Genomic DNA, 13,229 nt, shown 5'->3' on the forward strand with positions numbered 1-13,229 from the left:
AGCAAACGCTTAGACAGTCAACTCAAATTTTTAAAAACTTTGTGATAGTAAATAAAATATTCTCAGGCAAATAACATTTAAGATAACTGTAACTAAAAGCTTAGATTAAAATTGGCTCATTTTATTTTCTTTATGTTTTACATCGTTATTGTCTTCCTGTTCATGTGGGCCTTACAACCAGCCATGTGGAAGATGTGGTTATAAAGCACAAAAACTGTCAGAGGAACTCAGAAGCAGTATAGTACCTAAGCTATGCTTAACTTTAAAAAAAAACAAACAAACAAAAAAAACACCTGAAGTTATATCTCTTTACATAGAAGAGTCTTCACTGAATTAAAAATGTGAAAATATTTCTATTCATATAAGGTTTTGCAACATTTTATTTACAAAATCTAAGTTTTGAGCCTGAAGTGGTTTTTCATTCGCAGACCCTTAAAAGAATTTAACTGGAGGTGCAGACCCCTTTGGAAATCTACTGTCTGTATATATAGCTGAATTCCGTTCAGTTTAAGCCTTTCGTGGACCCCTTCAACATAGTCCGCAGACCCCCAAAGGTCCATGGACCACAGGTTGAGAAAACACTGGTCTAGTTGATGGTGTTCCTCTAGTCATTTAAAGGTGATGCTAATTCCTTCTACTGGGCTGCTCTGGAGAATTGGATAAATGAGAGAATCCACCTCTGTAATATGAAAGATGTCTGGGATATGTAAAGCCAGCCATACATGTTAACTAGCAAAGGCCCCTATCCTGCTAATATTTATTCACATGATTAACTTCATGCAGACTTCAATGAGTCTCACACATGCTTAAGCATTTGCAAGATCAGGACTTAAGTATGTATGCCATTATGTTACAGAAAAACTTTCTTCAACACAGCTATATGTATTTGCTCTCTTCTGACTGCTGAAATAATACGTCTTATCTAGGCCCTCTATATCACAACTTCATACTCCAGTCTCTTCTTCTGTAGCCTCTATGCTACTGCAACTTTGCCATCCTCAAGTCAATTAAAATGCTGCTGCCAAAGTCTTCACACTTCATCACTTCACTCATATCATACACCCATTTGTCGGTCCACTAGATTCCTCCCTCCCTATAGCATCAAATATGTGCTCATTATCCTGACCTTAAGGGCCATTCATAGTTGACCCCAGCCGTACTTACCAGAGCCACTATCTTACCTCACCACCTCTGCCAGTCTTTATTAACTATGGACTTCCAAGACATTCCCACGCCTGGCACAAATTCCCGCTACAAATTTGAAGAGTGGCTAATTTAGCCTCCACCAAATCTCTCCTTAAGACTCAATTTTAACCATGATGTCTGCAGAACAGTGCCTACAAAAACACGACAAGCTGATGACAGGTAGGCAAGTGGCAAGCTAATCTAAGGCCATGTCTATACATACAGCACCGCAGCTGTACCAAAACAGCCGCGCCACTGCAGTGTGTCTGGTGAAAACATTCTATGCCGACACATCGGCATAATAAAGTCATCTCCGCCAGCAGCAGAAGCTATGTCAGTGGGAGATGTTCTCCCACCAACATAGCCCTGTACGCACAAGTGCTTATGTCACTGTAACTTATGTCACTCAGGGAGGTGGTTTTTTCACACACCTGAGAGACATAAGTTATGCCAACATAGGCTTTGTCTACACTCCAACCTAAGAGAAAACGTACTTCCATTGCCACCTTGTCCTCACACCTGTTTGTCTCATCTGCTATATTGAGTTGTCATTACCTCAATGGTAAGCTCTATAGGGCACGACCTGTGTTTTTACCACATATTTCTACAGTGCCTAACCTCTAGCTCAGGGGTCCCCAACAGGGTGCCTGTGGGTGCAATGGCGCCCACCAGGGCAGTTGCGTGCGCCCGCAGGACACCGAGCTGCCGAAATGCCGCAGCCAAGGGCGGCCACCGGAGAACTGCCTGCCAAACTGCCAAGAAGCATTGCTGTTTCTCAGCAGCATTTCGGCGGCAAAGCTTCTTGCCGCTGCTGCTTCTCGGCAGCATTTCAGCGGTGGGGTGTCTGGCGCCCTCCACAGTCTTCTGGGAACAGGAATATGCTATTCCCACAGAAAGGCTGGGGACCACTGCTCTAGCTGCTATTGTAACATAAGAACAGCCATATTGGGTCAAACTAAAGGTCCATCTAGCCCAGTATCCTGTCTTCCAACAGCAGCCATCATGTGCCCAGAGGGAATGAAGAGAACAGGTAATCATCAAGGGATCCATTCCTTGTTGCCCATTCCCAGCTTCTGGCAAAACAGAGGCTAGGGACACCATTCCTGCCCATCCTGGCTAATAGCCATTGATGGACCTATCCTACATGAATTTATCTAGTTCTTTTTTGAACCCTGGTATACTCTTAGCCTTCACAACATCCTCTGGCAAGGAGTTTCAGAGGTTGACTGTATATTGTGTGAAAAAAATACATCCTTTTGTTTGTTTTAAACCTACTGCCTATTAATTTCATTTGGTGACCTCTAGTTCTTGTGTTATGAGAAGGAGTAAGTAACACTTCCTTATTTACTTTCTCCACACCAGTCATGGTTTTATAGATCTCTATCATATCCCCCCCTTAGTCGTCTCGCTTCCAACCTGAAAAGTCCCAATCTTATTAATCTCTCCTCATATGGCAGCCATTCCATACCCCAATAATTTTTGTTGCCCTTTTCTGAACCTTCTCCAATTCTAATATACCTTTTTTGAGATGGGGTGACCACATCTGCACTCAGTATTCAAGATGTGGGTGTACCATGGATTTAAATAGAAGTAATATGATATTTTTGGTCCTATTATCTATCCCTTTCTTTAATGATGCCCAACATGCCCCTGCACATTGAGTAGATGTTTTCAGAGAACTATCCACAATGACTCCAAGATCTCTTTCTTGAGTGGTAACAGCTACTTTAGACCCCCATCATTTTATAGGTATACTTGGGATTATGTTTTCCAAGATGCATTACCTTGCATTTATCAACACAAATACACCATTTAAAAATGAGATTTTAAAAACTTTCTACACTAAGGAACCAAGAAAACCCGTATTACCGGTTACGATGAAGACCTCTATGAGGTTTAGTGTCACAAAACAAGCCTGAAGATTAAATAAGTGTCAGAAGTCTCACTGGAAACAGTTGTAGGGATAACAACTGACCGTGTGTCAGCTACTGGAAAGTTACATTTCCGAGTGGATGGAGGCGCGGGACGAAGAGCCTCCAGCTAAACTAACCCTGGGTCTTTCGACCGAAAGCTTGCAAATGACCACCTTTACAGCCCTGGGGCTTGATCCCAAAAGCTCCTGAGCCCGACACTCCCCCCCCAGGGGAGGGCTCTCAGCAGCTTTCAGGACCAAGCCGTGGATGGGGCAGTGCGGGGAAAGCCAACCTTTCTCCTCCCCCCCCCGAGAAACAACAGGCCCCCACGCAGGAGCGAGCGCTGACGACTCCCCAAGTCTCCCCCCACCCCCAGGCGCGTTGGCGGGAACCCCACAACACCCGGGGCCGAGCGTTGGGCTCGGGCCACGTGTTACCCAACAGGCGCAGCGCCGTGGGGGCAGCCGCGGGCGGGCGGGCGGGAGGGGGGGGGGGGGGGGCCGGGATAGCCGCGCGGTGCCGAGGCCCTGGCGCCCGGCTCGCGGGCCGCGCGCGCGCGCACACACACACACACACGCGCGCGCGCGCGCCAATGGCCGCGCTGCCCCGCCCCCCGGGAGACCCTTCATGAGCGCGGGACGGCGGGCGGGCGGCCTCCCCCTCCCGTGCAGGCCCGGCTCCGCGCGGCCCCCCGGCGCCTCCCCGCGCGCGCGCGCGCGCGCGTCCCCCCCCCGGGGCGCCGGGCCGGTTAGGCCGCGCTGCCCCCCCCCCCCCCGCACTCCCGCAGGCCCCCGGCCCAGCTCACCTGCATCCGGCGCGCCGGGCTGGCGAGGGCGGCGGGGCTGGGCGGCGGCGCGGAGGGCAGCAAATACATGCAGGCAGCGGCCCGCCGGGGCGGGGCGGGGCGGGGGCCCGGGCGCGGGGGATCAGCCGGCGGGCGGGGGGCCGCAGGCGGCTGCTGCCGGATAAATATTGGGATTATTCCGGGGGGGGAGGCGGGCGGGCGCGACGGGGCGGGGCTCGGGGCCCTGTCTCCGCCTCCTCCCGGGCGGGCCGGCCCGGCCCGCCTTCCCGCGCCGCGGCCCCCGGGAGCCCGCGCCGCGCCGCGGGCAGGTTGGGCCTCTGTGCGTGCGTGTGTGTGTGTGTGTGTGTGTGTGCGCGCTGGGGGGAGGGGATACCACACCGTGTGTGTGTGTGCGCGCGCTGGGGGGAGGGGATACCACACCGTGTGTGTGTGTGCGCGCGCTGGGGGGAGGGGATACCACACCGTGTGTGTGTGTGTGTGTGTGCGCGCGCGCTGGGGGGAGGGGATACCACACCGTGTGTGTGTGTGCGCGCGCTGGGGGGAGGGGATACCACACCGTGTGTGTGTGTGCGCGCGCTGGGGGGAGGGGATACCACACCGTGTGTGTGTGTGTGTGTGTGCGCGCGCGCTGGGGGGAGGGGATACCACACCGTGTGTGTGTGTGTGTGTGTGTGTGCTGGGGGGAGGGGATACCACACCGTGTGTGTGTGTGTGTGTGTGTGTGCTGGGGGAGGGGATACCACACCGTGTGTGTGTGTGTGCGCTGGGGGGAGGGGATACCACACCGTGCATGTGTGTGATTGTGCGTGTTGGGGGGAGGGGATACCACACCGTGTGTGTGCGTGCGTGTGTGTGCTGGGGGGAGGGGATACCACACTCTGTCTGTGTGTGTGTGTGTGTGTGATTGCGCGTGTTGGGGGGAGGGGATACCACACCGTGTGTGTGTGCTGGGGGAAGAGGATACCACACCGTGTGTGTGTGTGATTGCGCATGTTGGGGGGAGGGGATACCACACCGTGTGTGTGTGTGATTGGGCGTGTTGGGGGGAGGGGATACCACACCGTGCATGTGTGTGATTGGGCGTGTTGGGGGGAGGGGATACCACACCGTGTGTGCGCGTGCGTGTGTGTGCTGGGGGGAGGGGATACCACACCGTGCATGTGTGTGTGATTGCGCGTGTTGGGGGGAGGGGATACCACACTGTGTGTGTGTGTGTGTGTGTGTGCTGGGGGAAGAGGATACCACACCGTGTGTGTGTGTGTGTGTGATTGCGCATGTTGGGGGGAGGGGATACCACACCGTGTGTGTGTGTGCTGGGGGAAGAGGATACCACACTGTGTGTGTGTGTGCTGGGGGGAGGGGATACCACACCGTGCATGTGTGTGTGCGCTGGGGGAGGGGATACCACACCGTGTGTGTGTGTGCGCATGCGCTGGGGGGAGGGGATACCTTGCTCTTCCAGTTAGTGTGGTCAGTTACCTCTGTGCAAAGCCCTTATGGGAAAATACAAAACACACTGCAAATCAGCATGGCAATATTTTATACTTGGCTTACACCAGTGACAATGGCAACACACAGCTCATAGCCATGGCAATCAGGTCTTCTGTGACAGCAATCTTAAGTAAGTCACTTACTGTTCTGGGCCTCCATTTTTCCATCTGTAAAATGGGGATAATGAGCGACAATGTGGACTTGAAATTTAGTCAATTACATATATATTTTATAAAATGTCAGAATCTGCCCCCTGCCCTGAAGTTGCAAGGTCAGTTGTGGACTTTACAATAGTATTTTCCTTTTTTCTTAAGTGCTTTTTTTCTCCCCTGGCTTTTTTTCTCCCCTATCTGAAAGGCCTGCACAAACAACTGTGGTAGTACAGGCCAAAGCATGAAACAGAGGGAAGTATTGTCCAAATGTACAAACTCAACAGAAATAGAGGGGAAATTGCTATCCTTTATAATGATCTTAGATGTTTTTTGTAACTATAGCCGGTCAAAATTTTCAGACAGAAGTGCGATATTTAAACTGTGCCTTTTTAATACTGTAAAGCACTTTGAATAATTACAGCCTCTAAAAGTAGAACTATTGTTATTAAGATTTAAGGCGAGTTATTGATGGTGAGGAGAGTGTTTGTTTTTTTCCCCCAGTTGTGGTATATACAGTGCATTGTTATCATGGGACCAAGAGGAGACCAAATAATTGTTATAAAAACACAAGTTTGATGTTCTCCACCCCCCCACTCCCTTGTTAGGACAGACCACAAGTCTGTTGACCTTCAAAGCACATCTGTTTTTCCAGGCTTTTGACCTAGGGGATGGCAAAAAGCATCTGGGCCTGGGTGTAAAGAGACACCTATTTAATCGTGCTCTTTAGAAATCTACACACACAAGGCCAGTTTGTTTAGTTGGAACATGGCCAACCTGTTTTTCATGTGCTGACAGTTTCCCAAGTTTCCAAAAACTGGTGAGGTATAGACAGCAGCACAGGGAAGGCAGGAGAAAGTCTGTTGCAGAAGGGTGATTGGGGATTGGAGGTGATTGAGGGAGATTTTAAAAGTGTCAAGGAAGGGAGGGAGGGTGTTGAAAAACAATGAGGGGGCAGAAGTGTGGGCAGAGAGCTCTGGTATACGGAATTGTTACTCATCAACATCCACTGAGATTATTTAGATTTACTGGACTGAATGAATAGAATCAAGTAGCAGATGGGTACTTTTGAGGGGGAATGGAAGGAGACAAACCACCTTATTTAAGGAGAATACTAACTAGAATGTATTTTTTTACACGCTGGATAACACCCTTTTCTCCCCCACTACACATCTTCAAATGCTGGTGAAATCCCATCTACATTTTTACTTGCTAGCTTCATTGGCAGGGATTCATTTAATAAGCACAGTTGTTGTTTTTCTCTATTTAAAAAAAGTCCAAAAATTCTATTAAGTATAGTGTACTCAGCTGTACAGACCCAAGTATTCGTGTGCTAATTTGGGGATTTAGAAGTGTGAATATGCTAAGAAAATAAAGACTGCAAAAATCATGAGATCACATCAGAATTTTAAAAGTACTACATTTTATTAACTAGTATGTGAAAACTACAAATCCTAAGATTATGAAGTATTCTGAAAAGTGTGTTCTACTGACCTACATTAAACATTTTCAAGCAAATTGCTTATTCAAAGCAATTTTGGGGGTAATCATTAGAGTATGTCAAAATAAGGTTCGCTATGGAGCTCTCAGTGCATACTTAACTATGTAGTCACTAGCATGGTTTTGCTATTACAGGCAGGATGCAAAAGAATATTATAAGTTAATGTTGCCCAACACTGTCTATTACAAGCAGCTGAAAATGGGTTATAGCTATGGCAAACTAACTGTTCCAGCTGAAATTTTCCATGCTTGATCTCTTCCTCAAGTTAATTTAAAAAAACAAAATCTGAGCCAAAACAGTTCAGCCTCTTCTCAGATTGAGGTTAGTGAAAAATACATAGTTTTGACAATATTAAAATTGTTTCCAGCCATTTGTTTTTGAACTCTAGCCCATCATGGATTTGGAGCAGGGGGATAGTCTTGGGGCAAGATAGGTGTCATTTGCTGTCTCCATGAACAGCTATGCAGATTTGGCAGTGTTAATGTCCTTTAAAAAATCGCCATTTGCATACAATTCAATAGAACTTTTTTTACCACTGTTCTTCAACTGTCTGGATGTTCCATCTGCACTGAGCGTGCTCCTAAATCCTACTGAGCTTCCTCATCAAAGTACCCTTTAGCCTAAGGGAAGTGTGCTAAACTGGAAGCCAGGAGACCATGTGGGGTAATCTCTTTTCTTCCACTGGCTTGTGTTCAGGGCTTAAATTCTCATAGAGTATTTCCTGGAACCCTGTTTGCCTCTGTCCCCAACATGCTATAAAAACTCCATAGGGGTTGAAAATATTGACTGAACCTCTGCTCCGGACAGCTCTGACAGCTCTTAAAGCTCATTTAAGCCTTGCTTGTGTTAATAATTCTCTACATTTCTCAGGCCTTATTACAGACCACGGCCTCATGACTACCTCATAAGGTAGAAGGAAGTGATAATTAACACACTTCTTAAAGAAAAGGTAAATGAGAATCAGAGTTCAGAGCAGTTACACAAAATCACTTCTGGCAGAGCTGTCTCCAAGAGATCCCAAGTCTTTTTTTTTATTTGACAGTTTATTTGCTCAGCCACACTGCCTCGTAGAATAGAATCATCATAGAATCATAGAATATCAGGGTTGGAAGGGACCTCAGGAGGTCATATAGTCCAACCCCCTGCTCAAAGCAGGACCAATCCCCAATTAAATCATCCCAGCCAAGGATGTTTGTCAAGCCTGACCTTAAAAACTTCGAAGGAAGGAGATTCTACCACCTCCCTAGGTAACGCATTCCAGTGTTTCACCACCCTCCTAGTGAAAAAGTTTTTCCTAATATCCAACCTAAACCTCCCCCACTGCAACTTGAGACCATTACTCCTTGTCCTGTCCTCATCTACCACTGAGAATAGTCTAGAACCATTCTCTCTGGAACCACCTCTCAGGTAGTTGAAAGCAGCTATCAAATCCCCCCTCATTCTTCTCTTCTGCAGACTAAACAATCCCAGTTCCCTCAGCCTCTCCTCATAAGTCATGTGTTCCAGACCCCTAATCATTTTTGTTGCCCTTTGCTGGACTCTCTCCAGTTTATCCACATCCTTCTTGTAGTATGGGGCCCAAAACTGGACACAGTACTCCAGATGAGGCCTCACCAATGTCGAATAGAGGGGGACGATCACGTCCCTCGATCTGCTCGTTATGCCCCTACTTATACATCCCAAAATGCCATTGGCCTTCTTGGCAACAAGGGCACACTGCTGACTCATATCCAGCTTCTCGTCCACTGTCACCCCTAGGTCCTTTTCCGCAGAACTGCTGCCTAGCCATTCGGTCCCTAGTCTGTAGCTGTGCATTGGGTTCTTCCGTCCTAAGTGCAGGACCCTGCACTTATCCTTATTGAACCTCATCAGATTTCTTTTGGCCCAATCCTCCAATTTGTCTAGATCCCTCTGTATCCTATCCCTGCCCTCCAGCGTATCTACCACTCCTCCCAGTTTAGTATCATCCGCAAATTTGCTGAGAGTGCAATCCACACCATCCTCCAGATCATTTATGAAGATATTGAACCAAACCGGCCCCATGACCGACCCCTGGGGCACTCCACTTGACACCGGCTGCCAACTAGACATGGAGCCATTGAGCCCGACAATCTAGCCAACTTTCTACCCACCTTATAGTGCATTCATCCAGCCCATACTTCTTTAACTTGCTGACAAGAATACTGTGGGAGACCGTGTCAAAAGCTTTGCTAAAGTCAAGAAACAATACATCCACTGCTTTCCCTTCATCCACAGAACCAGTAATATCATAGAAGACGATTAGATTAGTCAGGCATGACCTTCCCTTGGTGAATCCATGCTGACTGTTCCTGATCACTTTCCTCTCATGTAAGTGCTTCAGGATTGATTCTTTGAGGACCTGCTCCATGATTTTTCCGGGGACTGAAGTGAGGCTGACTGGCCTGTAGTTCCCAGGATCCTCCTTCTTCCCTTTTTTAAAGATTGGCACTACATTAGCCTTTTTCCAGTCATCTGGGACTTCCCCCGTTCGCCACGAGTTTTCAAAGATAATGGCCAATGGCTCTGCAATCACAGCCGCCAATTCCTTTAGGACTCTCGGATGCAACTCGTCCGGCCCCATGGACTTGTGCACGTCCAGCTTTTCTAAATAGTCCCTAACCACCTCTTTCTCCACAGAGGGCTGGCCATCTATTCCCCATGTTGTGATGCCCAGCGCAGCAGTCTGGGAGCTGACCTTGTTAGTGAAGACAGAGGCAAAAAAAGCATTGAGTACATTAGCTTTTTCCACATCCTCTGTCACTAGGTTGCCTCCCTCATTCATTAAGGGGCTCACACTTTCCTTGGCTTTCTTCTTGTTGCCAACATACCTGAAGAAACCCTTCTTGTTACTCTTGACATCTCTCGCTAGCTGCAGCTCCAGGTGCGATTTGGCCCTCCTGATTTCATTCCTACATGCCCGAGCAATATTTTTATACTCTTCCCTGGTCATATGTCCAACCTTCCACTTCTTGTAAGCTTCTTTTTTATGTTTAAGATCCGCTAGGATTTCACCGTTAAGCCTAGCTGGTCGCCTGCCATATTTACTTTTCTTTCGACACATCGGGATGCTTTGTCCCTGTAACCTCAACAGGGATTCCTTGAAATACAGCCAGCTCTCCTGGACTCCTTTCCCCTTCATGTTAGTCCCCCAGGGGATCCTACCCATCCGTTCCCTGAGGGAGTCGAAGTCTGCTTTCCTGAAGTCCAGGGTCCGTATCCTGCTGCTTACCTTTCTTCCCTATGTCAGGATCCTGAACTCGACCAACTCATGGTCACTGCCTCCCAGATTCCCATCCACTTTTGCTTCCCCTACTAATTCTTCCCGGTTTGTGAGCAGCAGGTCAAGAAAAGCTCCCCCCCCAGTTGGCTCCTCTAGCACTTGCGCCAGGAAATTGTCCCCTACGCTTTCCAAAAACTTCCTGGATTGTCTATGCACCGCTATATTGCTCTCCCAGCAGATATCAGGAAAATTAAAGTCACCCATGAGAACCAGGGCGTGCGATCTAGTAGCTTCTGTGAGCTGCCGGAAGAAAGCCTCATCCACCTCACCACCCTGGTCCGGTGGTCTATAGCAGACTCCCACCGCTACATCACTCGTGTTGCTCACACTTCTAAACTTAATCCAGAGACACTCAGGTTTTTCTGCAGTTTCGTACCGGAGCTCTGAGCAGTCATACTGCTCCCTTACTTACAGTGCTACTCCCCCACCTTTTCTGCCCTGCCTGTCCTTCCTGAACAGTTTATAACCATCCATGACAGTACTCCAGTCATGTGAGTTATCCCATCAAGTCTCTGTTATTCCAATCACGTCATAATTCCTTGACATCACCAGGACCTCCAGTTCTCCCTGCTTGTTTCCAAGAATAGAGGTGGCAAATCTATTTTCTTGGCTATTCTGTGTACAAGAAGAGGTTACTCCTGCCTATCCACCTTCAAAAAGCTGTTTCACATACAGATGAATGAGCATGTAAATTGGCAAATGAGCCCTGAGAAAATACTCCATTTCCAGAGCCAGGAATAGAATCCAGGACTCCTGATTGCCAGCATTTCACTGTGGTCTGGAAAATAGTCATGTAGGCACAGATCCAAAGGTATTTAGGCTCCCTTACTTCCATTGAAATCAGTGGAAGTTAAGATCCTAAATACTTTTGAGGATCTGGATTGTAACCCACTTACACAGTGTGGGTCATGTTCCCTTCTAGTGACTGGTCCACAGAGATTAACAGACTACTACTGTTATTACCAGTTACTTCTTTAGCTCAAATAGTGGAGTTCTGTACTACAGATATGAAAATTTCAGGGTCAAACTCAGTTGACACCCCATGCAAGGAGGACATTGCAGTTGCATGTGCTGGAATTTTTTTTTTCAGTTCTTTTTAAAATGTTGCCACCCCCATACTGGAAATTCTATTTTAAAAAGCTATTAAAATAATTAAGATTGCAAAGTTTAGTACTAAAAAGGCAAAAAATTCCAGCATTAAAGTTACCATTGCAATCTAAATTGGATATGTCTTACAGTACAGTCTTTCATTACATAAGCAGATATTTGTAATTTAAATTAAAATAGGTTTTTTATACCTAAAAAATTCATACTTTTAAGGTCCAGTAGTATCTCAGGACTAGAAACAGATTGCTGTATGCTGGCTGAAAACAGGGATTCTCACCCTTTTCAGTGATAAAAGTTTCTGTTTCTAGCCCAGTCAAGATGCATGTTATTACACCATGCGCCAATCACTGGTCCAGGACTGAATGTTGCCAGGCCTGGGCCTCAGACCAGCGTAATTCTTGGGGGAGGAAAGGGTTTGTTTGTGGCTTCTTTTTTAAGGCGTTGTTTGAGGCTGCTTTTAGATTTGGAAGGTTAGTAGTAGTTCCAGGGGAGATGGCTTAATGGGCACAGAGGGCAGGTCAAAATTTTATCACTTGGTTCTGCAGTTTATCACACAGTCTCTCACCACCACCTACTGTGATGTGTGTGACTGGAGTAGACACTCGTCTTTAAAAAAAAATCACATGCTTTGCAGCAGTATTTTACATCTGTGAATTTTTTTCTTGTCATCAATTCCTGTGTTTTCTTCACGAGCAAGCTATTATTTTCCCACACATCTTAATCCTTGTTTAGGATAAGGAACAAATGATTGGATTGGATGGATACAATTTTCTTACTGCCTCTTTACATACATGAATCAGTGTGTTAAATTAGCCTCATTTAAGATGAAGTTCAGTTCCAGTTCAGAGGTTTGTTATTATAGCTCCTCTTCTTTAATTCCAAAGTACAGCAGCAAGCAATAGACAAGAAAATAAACAAACCTTTGGGACAAACAAGCTCCACCACCTATCATATGTACTTTCAGAGGTCACACAGTTCCTGTAATGGCAGGATTCCAGCTTACCCTTTGGCTCTTGCATCAGATCACTACAAAAGTTTTTTTCTCCTGCTGATAATAGCTCATCTTAATTAATTAGCCTCTTACAGTTGGTATGGCTACTTCCACCCTTTCATGTTCTCTGTATGTATATATATATATATATCTTCTTAGTATATGTTCCATTCTATGCATCCGATGAAGTGGGCTGAAGCCCACGAAAGCTCATGCTCAAATAAATTGGTTAGTCTCTAAGGTGCCACAAGTACTCCTTTTCTTTTTGTGGATACAGACTAACACGGCTGCTACTCTGAAACAGAACGTAGATGGCATTCATCAGGATTTAAAATGTTTTGGTCTCTGCTGGAGGTCATCAAATGCAAAGCAACTGAAGAAACAAAGGGATTGCTGGCCCTGTTAGACCAGGCAGCATAAAGTGTTGTGGGGGAAAAAATTAAAATTGGTGACAATATCAGTCAACAAGAGATGCGGACGCCACCATTAATTTTCCTTCATAGTCTTGCTGCTCACGTGAAAACCTGTGAGATCTTACTTACTCTAATCCTGCAATTTATAGCAAATGCATGGACTGCTGCACTGGCATGGAGCCCTTGTCCTCAACAGAAAACTATTCAGGTGCAGAAGCCCGCCTGTGCTCAATCAGTTGCAGGGTTCAATTCCTAAAATGAGGAACTCAGTGGTAAACACACCGAGCACCACTTGAAATAAATCTGGCTGCAGCTGCCACAGGATTCTTCCACCCAACGCCTAAGGAGTGCAAAGCTAGGGTTAGTAACTTGC

General features: G+C 46.9%; 1 protein-coding gene across 3 annotated transcripts in view; it reads right to left on the reverse strand.

Moving 5' to 3' along the window:
* Window positions 1–3,989, reverse strand: part of CNOT6L (CCR4-NOT transcription complex subunit 6 like) — a 69,122-nt gene extending 65,133 nt beyond the window's left edge. For 2 of the 3 annotated variants that reach the window (XM_073340454.1, XM_073340455.1), the window contains exon 1: window positions 3,904–3,989. The gene's annotated coding sequence lies outside the window, so the exon portion shown is untranslated. The remainder of the gene's footprint in view (window positions 1–3,903) is intronic. The other variant, XM_073340453.1, reaches the window with a different exon arrangement.
* Between the last annotated feature and the right edge of the window lie 9,240 nt (window positions 3,990–13,229).

Source organism: Lepidochelys kempii, chromosome 4 (genome assembly GCF_965140265.1).
Source record: "Lepidochelys kempii isolate rLepKem1 chromosome 4, rLepKem1.hap2, whole genome shotgun sequence".
Classification (NCBI taxonomy): Eukaryota; Metazoa; Chordata; order Testudines; family Cheloniidae; genus Lepidochelys; species Lepidochelys kempii.